Raw genomic sequence first — 16,370 nt, 5'->3', positions numbered from 1 at the left:
CCCTTTCGCTGGTGTGGCTGAAGGCTCCCAGGCTCACTGCTGTTCAGATGGTGCCATCTGGCTCTCATGAAATAGATGAGCAATGTTATGCGATAAAAGAAGGGCTGGCTGGCTGTGCGCCTTCACCTCTGTGCTCTTGGGGGAAGTGATTGTTTCTGGGTCTGGGAAATGTTTGACATAATTTCTGAGTACTGGTGTTGCCTGAGGAAGAAACAATAGGCTGGCAGCTTGAATTCAGGTCTGAGTCGGGGGGAACTTGGAAGCTATTCCACTCGATCAGGTCAGGGCTGAGGTTTATAAATACAAAGCATAGAGGAATAGCTGGTGATGTGGTTTTGTTAGTTTTGTGGACAGAGAGGAAATATCCCTTTCCTTGATGTTCCATCAAGGAGGATGTTTGGATTAGGAAAAAATGAAGAGAAAAGGTCTCAGTTCTCTGACAGGAAGACAGTAGGAAACAAAGAGCGCAACTTCAAAAAGGCTGAGGGAAGTTTCTAAACAGAGCATTTTCTCCCCACTCCCAATTTTTTTCCATCTGAAAATATGCTTTATCTGCAGCTCAGCATCCTTTAGGGACTGTCCCCAGGAGCTGAGGGATGCTGGACATACCAGATTCTCCTGGGACACTCAGCTGACATTGGATGAAACAGAACCCCTCTGGCTTTGGGGGCTTTGCCCTTTCTCCCTGGGTTTCTCCATTATTTTCTCTCCACTTTATTAAGCTCACTGATGTATTCAAACAGCCTTGCTTTGAGCCCTGGTTAACAGCAAGCACTCGGAGAAAGCTGCTCAAATAGGAAAGCTCTGAACTTGGGCCAGATTCTGCGCTCAGCTGTGTCACCATAAACCCCATTGACTCCTAAGCACCTACTCCGTAGTGACATCTATGTTGCTAAGATCAGGCCCACTCTTTATTCATGCACCCACAACCTTGCACTCACTCACGCACAATTTCATCCTTCGATGCAGGTACTTCTCTTCAACAGCCAAGCACATGCAGTCAGAGAATCATAGAATGGTTTGGATTGGAAAGGACCTTAAGATCATTTAGTTCCAACCCCCTGCCATGGATAGGGACACTTCACACTAGAACAGTCATTTACACTAACAGCTGGCAGCCTCATATGTACTCCAGGGACGCACTGGCAGGCTCTGCATGCACTCGTGTGCATTTCACCTTCCCCAGCCTGTCTCCCAAGCCAACAGTGGTGTTTAATAGAAGTCCAGTGTTCAGTTGTTACCCAGCCCTTGCTGCTGTGTGGCTGGTACAAACGTGAAAGCCTTTCAGGCAATCAGGCAGTAATAGACCTTGTGGAAGCTGAAAGTCCCCCAGATCAAATTTACAAGGCCTAGGAGAACCTGCCTGGCATTATTTAATGCTTTAGTAATGAGCACCTGAACAGGAAAGATTGCTTGGGTAGTTTTACTCTGCATAGATAAGCAGTCAGAATTTCAAAGAGGAACCATAAATATAAGCAAGGGGAATGGCCGCTGGTGCCTGATTTTGGTGCTGAAGGCAGTCATGCTGAGGCTGTGAGGTTAGAGAGCATGAATAAAGGGGAAGATATTTTCCTTCAGCTTCCCAACTCCAAAAGGCATCGTTTAGCCAGGAATGGCTCTCGGTGCAGTAGCAATCCTTTTCCTGCTTGTGACTGTGAGCCTGTACGCGTGTGGCCAGGCATTTGCAAACAAGCTGCTTGCTAACGAAGACTGCAGTACAGTGCTAATGGCTCTTGGTGTCACACATGTGTTTGTGTACCTGCATGGTTAATAAGGACAACAGCAGTGTGCAGCACCTCTGTCTGTGTGCTGTTTGTGCATGTGTGGGGTTAATAACAGCCACAGATAATACTGATGCTTTGTGGGCACATTTGCATTGCTGGTAGAGTCTGCAATATAGCACTGAAACCTGTGTGTATGGATATATGCAAGTATGGGTACAGTTTGATACAGTTTGTATTTATGTGCATGACAGTGCTTCTTATGTGTGCAGTTGTGACCTGTGTCTGAGTAAAACATGTTCAGTGTTGCTGATCAAAACTAGTCATGAACTATTTATTCATCTTGGCAACACATGCTGTTTTGTTGAACACTTCTGCGAGGCCTGAGGGAGGGGAATGATGGCAGGCAAGGGCTGATGCTCTCTGAACACACAGAGGCATAGAAGGGAATGTTAAGTCAGGTATGAAGATTTCCACTGTGCATCATCCTGCCCCTCTCGTCCCCAAATACTTGAAATCTTTCATTTCCTTCTAATGCAGAACAAAAAGAGACTGAAATCACTGAAATCCCCATACAGCAGGACTGTCAACCCTCCCATCCAGGTGAGCATTCTATTACAGTGCTTTTTGAGGACTCTACAGACCCCTATATTTTCATGGAGTGATATTTAGCAGGTGAATGTGGCAGAGTGTCTCTGTATTGACAGGAAAAAGCACATTTTTACTGTATATGCTTTAGGTGCAACACAGCAAGAGAAACTTCTAGTGCGATTTAGGGCTAGCATAGCTCCGAAGTGTGCGTGTGTGATGAAGGAAGGTGTTGTGTGTGTTTACGCTGTCAGAAAACCATGTACAAGTCTTAGAAGCTACAGCTGTCAAGCTGATGTACTTGTGCCTGTGGAGAGGAGATGGGCACGGCTGGTCCATGTGTCAGCACCACTTTGTGTCTGTCTGCCCGGGTGAGCATCACAGGGCTTGGAGCACAGTGTGCTTGTGTGAAGAGCGGAGCAAGGGGGTCGAGGGGGGCTCACCCACGCCTGTCTGTGCCCAGAAGGCTATCGGGAACGCTGCCGAGGAGAATCCTGTAATGTACAAGTGCTCATCGCAGCGCTGAAGGGTAACTCCCCGCAGGTTGCTGGGCTCTGCTGTGTGATGGATTGAGCGCTGCTGCTCCTCACATCAGCGTGGGCTCTGCTCGCAACACCGGCCAAGTTGGGAAAAGCTATTCTGCTGTTTACTGAACACTTGCAGCTTTCAACCAAATGGTTCACCCCTTCACCACCACCTTCCCTGCGGAAACCTCCCTCACTGGCACAAACACGCAGAGCAATTTTACTTCAGGAGCCTCATTAAATTTGCATTCCCACAAGGAAGCCCCACAAGGAAGATGATGGTCTGGCTTTGTCTGCCTGGCTTCCTGTGCACTTTGGGTGATGCATCAGAAAGGGCATGATGCCTCTGACACTGCCGCCTGCCTGGCCAGACTGAGGTGATGGGTTCAGTTTACTGCACTGCTATTTCTTGCTGACTTGACAAATCTACCCAAAACCGGGAGTGAGGGGTGTTTTTCCTAGACACCATCAACACTCAATAAGTGAGAATACTGGGCAAAATATGCTCAGGTCACCTCTGTAAGGTAGCCTGATTAAAAGCCATTCCCATCAGGTAGTTCTGCAATTTACTGACATAATCCTACTCTTACGGGAGTCCCCATTGTAGTAACAGGTCACGCCAGTAAATAGGCAAAGGAGGGGTGGGGGGGATGTTGTTCTCTTCCTGCCTCCTAAACCGGAGTGAGTCATAGATGAGCACACAGTAAATAAAGACTGCTGTATGCAGCACAGTCATTAGAGATCTTCTGCTAACACAAAGCCCCTGTACTCTGGGACGTCTTTATCATAAATAGGACTCTTCAGGCTCCTGAAAGCCAACGCAAGGTCGTTAGATACCTGGCTGCATAAGGGACCAGCATGAATGCACAGATGTTTTCTCTACCACCCTAGTAAATAAGCCTTTGCCGCCTCCCATTTAATGACTCGGCTTAATTCAGAGCTTGCTGCTGCACACCTCTGCCGCTGAATGCATGGAGCTGTGTCTCCCATATGGAGCGTTAATCTAGCGGCGAGAGCACCAGCAAGGAAACCAGCTGAGTCCTTCCAGAGCCCTGGCTCCTGGCACGGGGTGCACGCAGCTGCTGCAAAAGTTTCTGGCAGTTTCTGTTCCAAGATCCGCCCGGTTGCGGAGGGGGGTGATGGTGCTGCCAACCCTGGCAGCGCCGGATTCCCGCAGCCCGTACTCCGGGGCTTCTTACACCGCAATTGCCTCCACTCTTCCTCAGTCCCCTGTGAGCCAGAGGCTCTCTGAAGGCGGGCAGGGCAATCCCGGGAGCAGCCGCAGCTCCTGCCCGCTCCCATAAGGAGTAGCACAGGGAGGGCACGCACCGGGCATTGTGTCCCCGTCCCCCCCGACCCCGGTCCCCGCCGTCCTTCCGCTGGGGGCCGGGCCCGGCGCTGCCCTACCGGAGCCGCTTCCGAGCGCCGCCGCACCGGGGGCCGGCGCGGGCGGGGGCCGCGCACGGGGCAGGGTTTATAGCGCGGCCGCAGCGCCGCCCGCAGCCCGCCGGGGCGGCACCGGCACCGGGCACCGGCCGGAGCTCGGCAGCGCTCCGAGGCGCAGCGGCGGGGGCTACCGGTCGCCCTCCCCTCCTTTCGTTCCCCGGGGGCCGGCGGGCCGGGCTTGCAGTCGGCAGCAGCGGAGGGCATTAAAAGGCGGCGGCGGAGGAGGAGGAGGAGGCGGCTCACGGCGGCGGGGCCGGGTGAAGGCTGCGGGGACCGGGACCAGTGCGCGGCGCTGCTGGGCGGGCATCGACGTCGGGGAACCGGCCCTGCCCCGGCATCGCTGCGAGCCCGCGGCTGCGGGCGGAGGTGAGTGATGCGCTGCGCTGCCCGGGCTATGGGGGGTGCGGAGGGGCCCGTGGGGCTCCGGGTCCCGCTCATGGAGGCGGTGGTTAGAGGAGATCCCAGGTTGCGATCGCTCCTTTCACCCCGCTCCAGTGGGTACTTCTTTTGTTAAGCCCTCTGCTTACCTCCCCCTCTCCCCCTTATTTTTCGATGCTGCGAGTACAGCAGCTCGGTCCCTCCGCTGCGTCTTCAGCCAACTCTCCCTGGAAGCTCTGGAGTTCATGAATATGCACGGAGGAGACAGCTTTCCCCGGGAGGCTGCCTCTATAATAAGCTGATGGAGCTGTGCCTGCAGCGGGGCTGTTCTGGGGGAAAGTTAGGCACCAGTTGGGTCCCCGACCTCCCGGGGCTTGGCCTGCTGCCCTGGGGAGCTGAAGAGCCAGAAGAAGTGGTCTCATTGCTCCGGGATGTTAGTAGTCCCGTCAGGCAGGATCCTCATCTCTGGTAGCAGCTGGTGCCAGATCTTTGTCTGGAGGGTGTAAGGAGAATCATGTACCTTGCACATGTGAGGTAACCTTCCTGTGTCGTGCTGGCTGGTGTGGAAAGGGACTTTTCCTGCCTAAAAAACCCGGGTCGCTTAGTAAGGGCACTCTATTGCTTAGCAACAGTCCGGACTGCAGCCCAGTCCTGGGCCCTTGCTATTCCAGGTGGTCTCCAAAGACATACCAGCGAAACAGCCTGGGTCCTGATGAAAAGGGACTCTTCCATGTGCTTTCCTATTTGATGATTTGATGAGCAAATCAATAGCAGGGCTGATTCCACTGTCCCGGTGTTTGAAAGCACTTGAGAAGGGTGGGAGCTGAGTAGAACTGAAACCTTTCGGGGCAGATGGAGTGGGGTGACAGTGGCAGGTCCCCCAGGTGTGTGTAGCACCTTGCTGCTGCGTCCTGTGGCACTTCGCAGTTCTGTGTTGTGCCTGGGCACAGCAGTGTGCTGGTTAACAGCCTTGGCTTGTGTGATTATTAGGAGAGTGCTTTGACAGATGTGCTGAGTCTATTGGGTTTAATGTAATACACAAATGAATGAGTCCCTTTAAAACAAGGCTGATGCATGCCCTCTTTGTGGCTGCAAAACACAAGTTAAGTGGGGTGAGGACTTGTGTATTGGAAAAGAAGTACTCCTGCAATTCAAACGACAGAATAAACACAAAAGCCACATGCTGGTGCACATAAAATCTGTTACCCTAAAAAAGCTCAGGTTTTTAAACCCAGTTTGCCCATGAAAATTTGGGTGAGCTTTTGAAATGAGCTTTCTGTCCATGGAACTTTGCTGGGGAACAATGTTTTTGCTTCTTGTGGAGTGTTGATAAAGGTATTATCCACAGCATCGCCTTCCTTTGATTGCTCTTTTAGGCTGTGTCTAGATGGAAACCTAGCAACACAATAACTGTGTTGAAGGGAGATGTTTCAATAGCTACACTTCTTTTATCACACTGGATGCATCTTCAGAGGTTAGGCTCATCAAGCCGAGCTCTTTACCTCTTTGGAGCCTTATGGTTTGATTCCGTAAGCCTGGAATAAGACAGGCCTGAGCTAGCGGAGAAAAAAACCAACAAAGATTGAATGGAAATGCTTCATAGGATAAATAATCCATTCCTCCTTTCTTCCTGCTGCCCCTGCAAATACCTGCTGTATTCCCATGGGGAAAAGACTACAGGATGCTTGTCTAATAGAAAAATGGATTGAAGGGGAAACTAGCCCTCAGCATTTTTACCAGGACACGGGGAAAAGCTAAAGGGCAAATGGCCCTGAGCAATGTCTAGGTGTATAATAGGTGAGAGCCACATTGGTGTTTGGGAAGTAGATCAGCATCATTCCAGTCACCCACTGTGGTGAAGACTGTGATTCAGTTTCTGCAATGTACAGAGCCGAATTCGTCCTCAGGCGTGGAAAGAAACCCATCACCTAAAGTCACTCTGTGCAGCTTTACCTCCTGGCTGTATTCTGGTGTTCTGAGCTATATTGGCAGATACCCTGGTTGTGCACGCTGTCTCTTCACAACAGTGGAGTAAGGTACTTATAGGGAGTCGCCGTGACAGTATCTGAGTGGCTCTGTGTAATCTGGGGGCACAGAATTGAGGGATTTCACACTGGTGTTTGGGGAGGATGCAGTTGCTGGGTGCTCAAATGTCTCCCAAGCCCTAGTACTTGAATCATGCACTTGAAAAATGAATTAAGCATCACCAGTGCCTTTGTCAGGCCAAGAGGGAAAAGTGGTGAAGTTACAGGAGATCTCTGACCACTTCTGTGTGTGTTGTTTCAGAACTGTTAATGAGAAGTGTTTGTAACAAGCTGTATTGTGCAGGGGGGTAGCTGGCTCGTGTGTGTCTATGTGTATGTACCTGTACAGCATGAGTGTGATGGGATGTGTGCATTTTAGTGTGGCCCTCAAGGGGGGTATGCATACAGTGTTAACGTTTTGCACCCAGAAATCCACAGCACGTATGAAATCCTCTTGTGATGCCAGTGCTCTGACAGAAGTGCTGCTTATACAAAGACTTGCCTGTTGGGTACAAGTGCTTAGTAAGGAAGCTTGACTGAAATGGAGAGGGACAGGAGTTCGCACCCTGCCGGTGTATGGAAAATCCGGATACGTTGTGACTTCTATTTCTGAAGCTTGAGCAGGTCCTGCTGTGGGTCCCAGGGTCTCGGGGTGATGCTGCCATGGTCTGTGCATGCCAACAGGCAGTAAATCCTGACAAGACTCTCTTCAGCATGAAGCATTTAGCATAGAGTTGATTTAATCCTGTAGTCTTAGCAAGCACTGACAGAAGTGAGAACTGAACAGATTAATTCATTCTCAAGACTCAAACCCCGTTATATTTCTCAGTGTAGTGCACAAGATTTCACCTTTCACTTACCTCATTGGCTTGGGGGGGTTTATTCACTGTTTAAAAGTAGCCAACTATAGATTTGGGCTCAGTGGTGAAAGGTGCTCTGTGATCAGCTCTCCTGTGGTGTGAGTTGATCTGCTGTTGAAGCAGCCTCAGGAGGTTTCAGATCAGAGCCAATAATGCCGTCTGAGGGTTGGGTAACTGGGAGTTGCAAGGATGGCAGAGGAAGGAGTTGCTCTAAGTGTGGGTACTGGTTACCTCCTTGGTGACAAGCAGTCCCTGTTACTTCCTGTTCCTTTGTGCCAGGCAGGAGGAGTGGAACATGTCCTTTGTCTTCCTCCTGTCCACACACCTCCCTGTTTGTATACAGAGAGATAAAGCGGTCCTCACAAGGTGTGTGTGCAAGCTGCCATTGGGCTCTGTGAATGCGTGGCCAGGGGCAGGGGACTGCGTTTCCAGACCTTGTGATGGAGTTGAGCAATGAAATACTGGTTTCTGGCACTCCCTTATGTCTCCCCTGTGATAGTACAGAACAGCCTATCTCTTGAAATGATTGATTTCACACAGATTTACTCGAGTTCATTCATCTCGGTGCAGTTTTACCAGGGTGAGTTTTTCTGAGGTCTTGCCTTACAGATGTCTTTCCTAAGGGCTGGATCCTGCCTCCTTGCCTGTGGCACAGGAGCACCTTATTTCATGAACAGCGCCGCTGCGTTCAGTGAGACTGGTTAAAGAGTAAGGTGCTGTGGTGCCTGTGATTCAGACTAATGCAAGTGAATTTACAGGACAGATTAAGCACAGTATGAGTATGGATTGCAGTGTTTGGTCCTTAATGAATAATTCAGGATCATGGAGAAGCCAACATAAGAGTGAAGTGCTTAATCCAGATCTGAGGTCAGCAGAACACTTTCCATTGACCCCAGCCCAGAATATGCTTCAGCATGGGTTTAACTGGGAGGTTGTAAATTGTCCCATTGATGGCAAGATGGCAATGTGCTTCAGGCATGGGTGACAACGACTGTATGAATTAGCACCCAGTAGGATGTTATTTACAACCCTCTTGCCTGTCACACTGCAACAGCAGCTCTTGTTTGATGCTGTGGGTCTGCAGTAGCTGTGGAAACCCTGTTCTTCCACAGGGATTTGCTTTCCCATAAAGGTAGAGCTCAGCGTTAGTCATGAGCAGTGCTGAGGTTTTGATGATAGCAGCATCATTGCCTTGGAGGGGCAGAGCATCTCCTTTCCTGTTGTAACTCTGGAAGTATAAAACCTTCAGTGAAACCTATGCCCTTGCTGTCACCCCAGTGGATCCTGGCAGTGCAGCAGGCTTTGCTGGCTGTGGGCAGCCAGGTAGGTCTATTGCAGAGCACCCCACACATAGGCTGTCTCCTGCCCTGGAATAAGAGCTTTGCAGGTACTTGGTCCTTTTTCTCTCTGTGGAGTTATCTTTGCTTGCTGGGAGAAGAGGTTTGGGGAACAAGGCTGGGATACTTTCCCTGCCATCTGCCTTAAGGCAGCAGGCTTTAAAGTTGGCACAGTTAATTCCTGATCTTTGCCAAGCTCTGTTAATAGGGAACAGCTCCTCCTGAATAGAAGACAGTTCATGTTACATAAATAGTGGAGCAGGGGGAGAAGCCAATGTGTTTGCAGGGGGTGAGAGACATACTGGCAGTTGTCTGGTTCTTAAACTGCTGCTGCTGCTTTATGGGGGAGAATCATTCTCCTCCCTGGACTTCATGGTGTGGGTGCTATTGCTCCTGGGGCTGGTGCCACAGCTGTGATCTCACTGTGTAAATGCAGTCACATCAGTGAAGTCCCTTTGGATTTGTTCCTGGGAATGTGAGCGCAGGATCTACCTGCTAAGGTGACTCATGAGCAAGCTTGTATGGGCTTCAGGGCATCCTGTCTGATGCTGCCACAGATTTTCTTCCTATCTTTTGCATAGCAGAGATGCCTTTGGCTTGAACACAGAGATCTGGGAGATCCCTTGTTTTACTCTGAGCTCTCTTGGCTGGCTGATGTTGGGCCAGCAAGTCACAGAGTCTGTTTCTTCATCTCTATGTGGAGATATCTATCTAATAAATAACAACAATGCCCTACGTTGTATTGGCATTTTCATTCCCAGGGTTATTTGGCTCAACACATTCTTTCACAGCCTGTTTACAAAACCATATTGTAGGGTCCATGTTTCCCCCTGTCTTCCTGTGTTCTTAAAGGATCTGTGTTTGCAAACCAGTAGCAGAGAAGGCAATTCATGTGTTAGCATCACAGGCCTCTGCTGGGTATTCAGTTCTTTACACTTTCTAACACTGAGCACGGGAGAAGCTGCAGCATCTGGTAACCAAAGGAGAGGATTGGGAAGAGCTGGGTCCTGTTGTTGCTCCGACTTTGAGCAGGTCTGGAGGGTTGCTGTAGCAAAGATGACTCTGGGGTTTGGATGCCTCAGTTTCTGGACACCCAGTTTGTGCCACTGCACTAACTAGAGTTGTGGGTACCACTGCTGCTCCCCATAGGGCAGCTAACCAACGTTAGTTGTAACTTGCATGGTGTGTGTTTAGCGTCTGTCAAAATCAGCAAAAGTAATGGCTGAATTCCAGCAGAGCTGGAGTCAGAATGTGGAGCTTGCTTAATTCATTTGTAAACTTGCATGTAATCCGACCTATTTCCCTAGAGGAAGAAGGGAATTGGATCTGATACGTGTTTGCAAAGGGTTTATGCAGTCTCTGATAGGAGCTGATATGATGCACAAATGCAAAGTGCTTTTTACTCCTAGGGGGATGTGCTGCTATATGTTGACTTGTTTCTTGGCTCTGTTTTACACCCAGGAGCAGAGAATGAATTGCTTTTGAGTGCTGTATTAAGGTCTGCAGAGACAATTTGATAAAAAAAACAACCCAAAACAAGACCTAATCCTTTCTACTGCTTGGGGTACTGCAGAGCACGCAGCGCACTTGATGCCATGAATGGAATCGTTTGTCTTTTTGTTCTTCCTTTGAAGAAGGAAAATGAATTTCTGAAGAAGATGGGGCTGCAAACTCAGGTTTGAACTGGAGCCCAATGGGGCCTTTCAGATGTGTCTGAGAAGCCCAGAGCAGTCCTGGCTCCTGCTTGCAAATCAAACCTGGCCAAAGCCTCTGTCTTCATATTTCCTCTGCCACCTCTCCCCTCGCACACCCTCCCACTTGCTCTCCAGCTAACAACTCATGCGCCAAGTCTAATCTCCAAGCCAATTTTTATGGCTGAGTTGAGGTGGGAAGGTGGACAGGCCCACAAGAGCATGAAAGTGACTCAATAAAACACTGGGCTTCATTTAAACCAAAGGCTGTAAGTCTCTACAAGAGACAAACAGCTTGTTTTGAAAGCTAAATCTGTCTCGCTGGAAAGCTTGGGCTGGTTCTTGAACCATGCAGAAAGCTGCTCCTTCTGGTGCTTCCCGCCAGCAGGTCCAAACTCCATGCACTGCAAGCTGTGGTTCTTCAGGACCAATTCAGCACTTGTCAGTGCCTTGGATTCACCCAAGTGTCAAATCTGTGGCTATGCTTTTAAACAGAATGCCTTGGAATCTGATGTATACCCTTTGAGCCATCTTGTTTTCCACATCCAGACTGAATTTTCCTTCAAGGCCACCCCTTCTCTTTCTCCCTATCCTAATCCTTCCATCTCAGCTCTGTCACTTGACATGGGGCTTTTTGGGACAGGCAGTAAATGGACAAATGACCCTTGGCATTCTCTGGTCCACTTTGCTTTTGTCACTGATGTCAACATTCTTGTGCACAGAGCATGGTAGAAATGCTGCAGCATCGTAGGGAGCTATAAAGCACCAGCCTGTAACAACTGAAAACAAGATATATCAGCAGGTAAATGTTTCATCCCCTGTGGCACTGCTTAAACTGAAGAAAAGAACCTTCATTCCTATAAATCTGCTACATGGAACCAATTCCTTGGTGAAAGTCACTGCAGAGTTCATAGTGGTGTAGTAAAGGGTTTGACCTTATTTAGATGCCAGTAACAAAGACCTATGCTGTAAGTAGCAGGGACAGATTAAGTTAAGACTGTGGTGACATTTCCTTTCCAGACCTCTTGGTGTTTCTTGTATTTCTAATGTGTTGTGGGGGAGATCACTCCTCCTGGATCCAAATCTTGGCACATACGTAGCTAAATTCATTCCTGCATGTACAGCACCTGCCTACATTCCCATCTATTTGGTTCGGTTGTGGATCATGGTACTGTTTGCACTTCCAGTCATTTGGGAAGTGCCTGCAGTGAGTTTGCTCCCTTACTCGGCCAGCTGGCCCTGGTTTCCAGAGGGCCAGACCCAGTTCCACTTCAGCATGGGGCAGTGGAGTGAGTCCCTATGAAAACCAGTTTCCAGATGTCTGTGCAAAACCAGCCTGTGTTTGCTTGTGGAGGGGAGTCTGTGGGACAAAACATATTGTGAAAGGATGGAAGATGAGGTCTCAGACTCCAGAATATGAGAGCAATTCAGAAGCAGCTGATGTGATTTGCCCCAGGAAAGCTAGAAAAACTAATAGCAGCACAACAAATGCTTCCTTTGGGTTTGTGTTTAAAGTGCAGGACTCAGTCCTACAGTTAGCACAAGCAGAATCCCAGTGTGTGACTGCCTGGGTGAAAGTGTGGGATTCGGTAAGGAAGTAGGAACAATTGCATGGAATGCTTTGATTCTGTGCCAAATGGCAGTCCCTTAGCATCCTTTGAGTTGGATGATTGCGGTTCAGGAGCCGGGGAGCTCCTACAGCTTGCATGGCTTTGATGGTAGAAGGGGAATAGGAACAAGGGTGGTGCCTGCCTCTTCTAGAAATGCTCTTGTGCTAGGCTTGCATCATGCTTCTCCCAGTCTGTACTGGGAGGGAAGAGAGGGGAGACCGCTGCTGTTTCAGTTCAGTCCTGATGGCCTAAAGCTGTATCCTATAGACATGGCTCCACTGGCAGCTTCTGGCTGCCACCAGCAACATTTCCTTCCCTTGCACAGGGACTAACAGGAACCAGCTCTTTGTGTCTTGTCTGTACTAGGAAGCATCCTGGGCTCTCCCTGAGATTTATGTGTCATTAAAGCCTGTTTGCTTATTCTGAGCCTCTGCCCCCTCCTCTGCTACCGGTCTGCAGGACTGTGCTCATCGAGCTGTGGGAACATTTAATGTGAGTTTCTGCATGGTTGGTGCAGCTGGCAGTAAGCTTTTGAGTCCTTGTTCTGGCAGGGGATCTGCTGACGTGCTGCTCAGGCACTGAGGCGTCTTGTCTCCACATCCTCCTCTTCCCATCAGGAGGCTTCCCTTCTGTTCTGGAAACCCTTGCGTGCAGCCAGGTCCTGCGCTGGGGCACTCAGCAGTGGCACTGGAGGCTCTCTAGCCTCTGGGTTTTACACCCCTGCTTCAGGTTCCTTGCTGATCCTGGGAAGATGAAAAAGCAGTGCTAATTAATGTAATTCCAGAAGCTGCAGGTTTTCATGGGAGAGCAGTTAGCTGCATCTGTCTTGGAGAGAGAAGTGTGGGAGGTAAGGAAGATAAACCTGCTGAGATCCCGCTTTGTAGGCTGTTGAGAGCCAGCTACCTACAGGCTGCTGCATGAGTCCCTCTTCATCCAGCAGTGAGTTTTCCATGGGTGACAATAGAGCATGGATTGCTGCAGTCATTCCCACTCAGCTGTAGTGACTGTCAGGATGAATTCACCCCAGAATCCAGCCCCTCACATTCTCGGAAATAAGAGGCCATGTTACACCACAGCTCGGTGCATGGATGACCTTGGGTTTGTCTTCTGCTCCCTCATGACTACAGCATCACCCATTCCTCTCATGCTGGCATGTGGGAAGCCCCGTTGCAGAAGTGAGCGTGCCTGAAGTGCTGTGGGAGCTGTGCCCCCACCACAGATCGCAGTCCTCGCAGCCTTCCTGTTGTGAATCTGGCTTTTTCTGATGCCAATTACAGCAGCAAAAGGCAGGACCTTTGGATCCATCAGGTGGATGCTTGGTAGCATCTGGAGTCAGACACTGACACACGTGCAGATGGGACTTCCTTCCTGTACCTCTTTCTCCTGGAAGGCCAGAGCATCATGACCAGAGCTGGCCAAACAGGCACTTAAGGTGAAGGGGAGCACTTGCAATGCTTTCTTTTAATCTTAATGCTCTTTATGCTGGACTGGCCAGAAGTGGAGATGAAAGAACTGCCTGTGCTGGGTTGGTAAAAGAAGGGCTGGCGCCATAGCTTTGGCATCCCTGCATTACCTTTCATGCTGCTGCCCACACGACCACAACCAACAATGTCCTTTAGCACATAACTGCTGCTGAGGCTGCTGGCAAGAAAGCAGCTCCGATGCATGGTGAGGAAGAGGTTGCCCTCCTCCTCCTCAGTAATGAGCTGGCAGCTTATGGGGAGGCTCTGGAGAGGGGCCTTAGGGAGAGGGTGTTTTGATTAGTCCCAGCAGCACAGTGCACACAGGCAGGCTATTGCTGGGGAGCTGCAGATGGAGGAGGGTGCACAGCCAGCCCTTGTCTTCACGCTTCCTCCTGCTGCCAGGAGCAGATGTGGGGAGCAGGGCCAGAGCTGGGATCATGCAGCTGAGCACAGAGTGGTACCAGTGCCCACGGTGACAAAAACTGGGGGGCCTGAGCATGGGGTGCAATAATAAGTGATTGACAGGGGGACTTGGCTCTTCTTCTCAGGCTGACAATGATGTGGGAAGCTGGAGCTGATCTATAAAAGAGTAGCACACAAGCCTTGGGATGGCATTATGGGTTTATTCCAAGGGCTTGGGAATCAGTGAATCCTCTCTGTGGTCTGCAATTCCTTCCTGGAGTGAGTGATGCTTCTTGGGATAACCCAAGACCCTGGTTTGTGTCAGCCATCAGTATTTAATGTTCTGGGAAGGCTTTGTTGTGAGCACAGCGGTCTGGGTGCGTGGAAATCACCGCACTCGTAAGAAGCCTGGGCTGCTGGTGGGACCCAGGGTGCTTTTGCACCCATATGAAGGCACCCAAAGGCACGCAGCCGATGCAGAAGCCAGCCCTTTGCTTGGAAACAGCAAGCGGCAGGGGCTCAGACAAAGTCCGAGTCCTTTCTGTAGTGCTTAGGTGAGTCATTTGTGAAGCGTATCAGAGGCTCAGCGTGCAGAAACCTGTACATGCCACAGCCCTGAGTGACAGCGGGGCCCTATCATCAGCATAAGCAAGTAGCTCAAGTGGTAAACATGGCACAAGGCTGCAAGGCACGTTTCGTGAGATTGTAACCCAGAAGCTGTTTTCTGACACCGACAATCATTCATTACAATAACCAGAAGCAAATTATTTTATCAGGAAATGAATTTTCCTTGGCAATGATGTGCATGGTTAGTGAGGTTCTCATATAGGTTTAGCTCTGCAGCAGTCCTGGGGAGGCAGGGCACCAGATGCACATGGTTTGATGGCAGCAAATTCTGGTGACCTTTCTCTTTGAAAAGTGCCAGTTTCAGTACTCTGAGGCAAGTAGTTTGGGGCAATTCCTTGTGAGCTTTTGGACTGGATTTTTAAATCTATCTGGATACAGATTCTCTTGGAATCACTCGGGAAGTAGCACCCTAGGACAGACCTCACAGCTGGTACCTGCTGGAGCCATGGTGGGGCTGCCTCAGTGTCCTGTAGTGCCATATGAAGATCTCCCCCTGATCCAAGGCTGTGGGATCACTGTTTTTCCCTAGTTAAGGAACCATTCAGGAAAGCCGTGGTGTTAAAATAGGAAACTTGGATGGCTGAGCTAGCTCTTATCTGAAAGCATCTTACTCCTGGCAAAGCACAGTAAAGATGCTTTTGCTCTACTCTTTGCTTTTGCTGTACATCCTTGTGTGTATCACAGCTGTGAGGTTACCTGGTTCTTCTGTCCACTTTCTTCTTGGTCTGCTCTGTGTGCAGGTAGTGGCTTCTCACATAGCAAAGCAACACCTCTTAAACCAGTCTCTCCCTTTTCCCTCTGTACTGGTCTTGCAGGCCCTTTCTTCAGCCTGTTCCTTGTCTGCAAGACTGGCTTAGAGGTAAAGAGAGATGAGGGAGCTGATGATCCTTGGTGTCCCAGGTGCTGGCATGCATGTCACTGGTTAACATCGATTGTATGGTGTTGGCTCTCACTGTGGATGTCCCTTACCAGCACAGAGGTTATGTTGCTTTTACGCCTCAGATCATGGTGGCAGAACAAAGCGGAATTCGCAGTTTGTTATGCACAGCCCCACCTGTGCCATTCTGTGAGAAATGGGGCATCTTGTGTGGCAAGCTAGGCACCCAAAATAAGTGTCTGTTTTTCTTCCCCCTTCTGAGCCGCTGCATCTGTCAGATGCAGACTACACCACCCCCTCCTTCTCCTAGAGATGCCAGGAGAGGATTCAGTTCCGTCCTGTTTGCTCAGCCCTCAGACTCTGTCCTGACAGGCAGTGTTGGAAATGAATAATTCTGCCTCTGAGCCAGAGCACGAGCAGCGTGCAGGAAATGAGCCATGAGACCACACACTCAACACTGAGCAGACAGCAAGGTGGCAAACAGCTTCTGGGTTCAGGGAGCACAGTCAGGGCCACAGTCCTTGCCTTGGGACACCAGGCTTGGAAGCCAAACTGCACTGCAAAGCATTTGCAGAAGGGGGGCAAACTGAGGGTGCTGTGTCAGCATCCATCCCTCCTGGCTTGGGCATTTCCTGACTGGTGAGTGCTTGACTTTGCAGCTAATCTTTCCACGCTGGTTTTGACATACAATTATGAGTAGATCTAATCAGTGCTTGTCAGACACCTGGAGTGGCAGGCAGGAGAGATCCTTGATGTAGGCTGAGGGAGCTCCATTTGTCCGTTCTGAAAGCAGGTCGATCGATCATAAAATCATTTAGGTTG

The 16,370-nt window shown here is 50.0% G+C and overlaps 1 protein-coding gene across 1 annotated transcript in view; it reads left to right on the top strand.

The window, feature by feature from the left end:
- Positions 1-4,540: 4,540 nt before the first annotated feature.
- Positions 4,541-16,370, top strand: part of DISP3 (dispatched RND transporter family member 3) — a 35,255-nt gene continuing 23,425 nt past the window's right edge. Inside the window, exon 1 of the mRNA XM_065696481.1 lies at positions 4,541-4,645. The gene's annotated coding sequence lies outside the window, so the exon portion shown is untranslated. The remainder of the gene's footprint in view (positions 4,646-16,370) is intronic.

Source organism: Lathamus discolor, chromosome 16, assembly GCF_037157495.1.
Source record: "Lathamus discolor isolate bLatDis1 chromosome 16, bLatDis1.hap1, whole genome shotgun sequence".
In the NCBI taxonomy this organism is placed as follows: domain Eukaryota; kingdom Metazoa; phylum Chordata; class Aves; order Psittaciformes; family Psittacidae; genus Lathamus; species Lathamus discolor.
The sequence above is the reverse complement of the archived record's forward strand: the minus strand, read 5'-3'. Positions and strand labels throughout refer to the sequence as shown.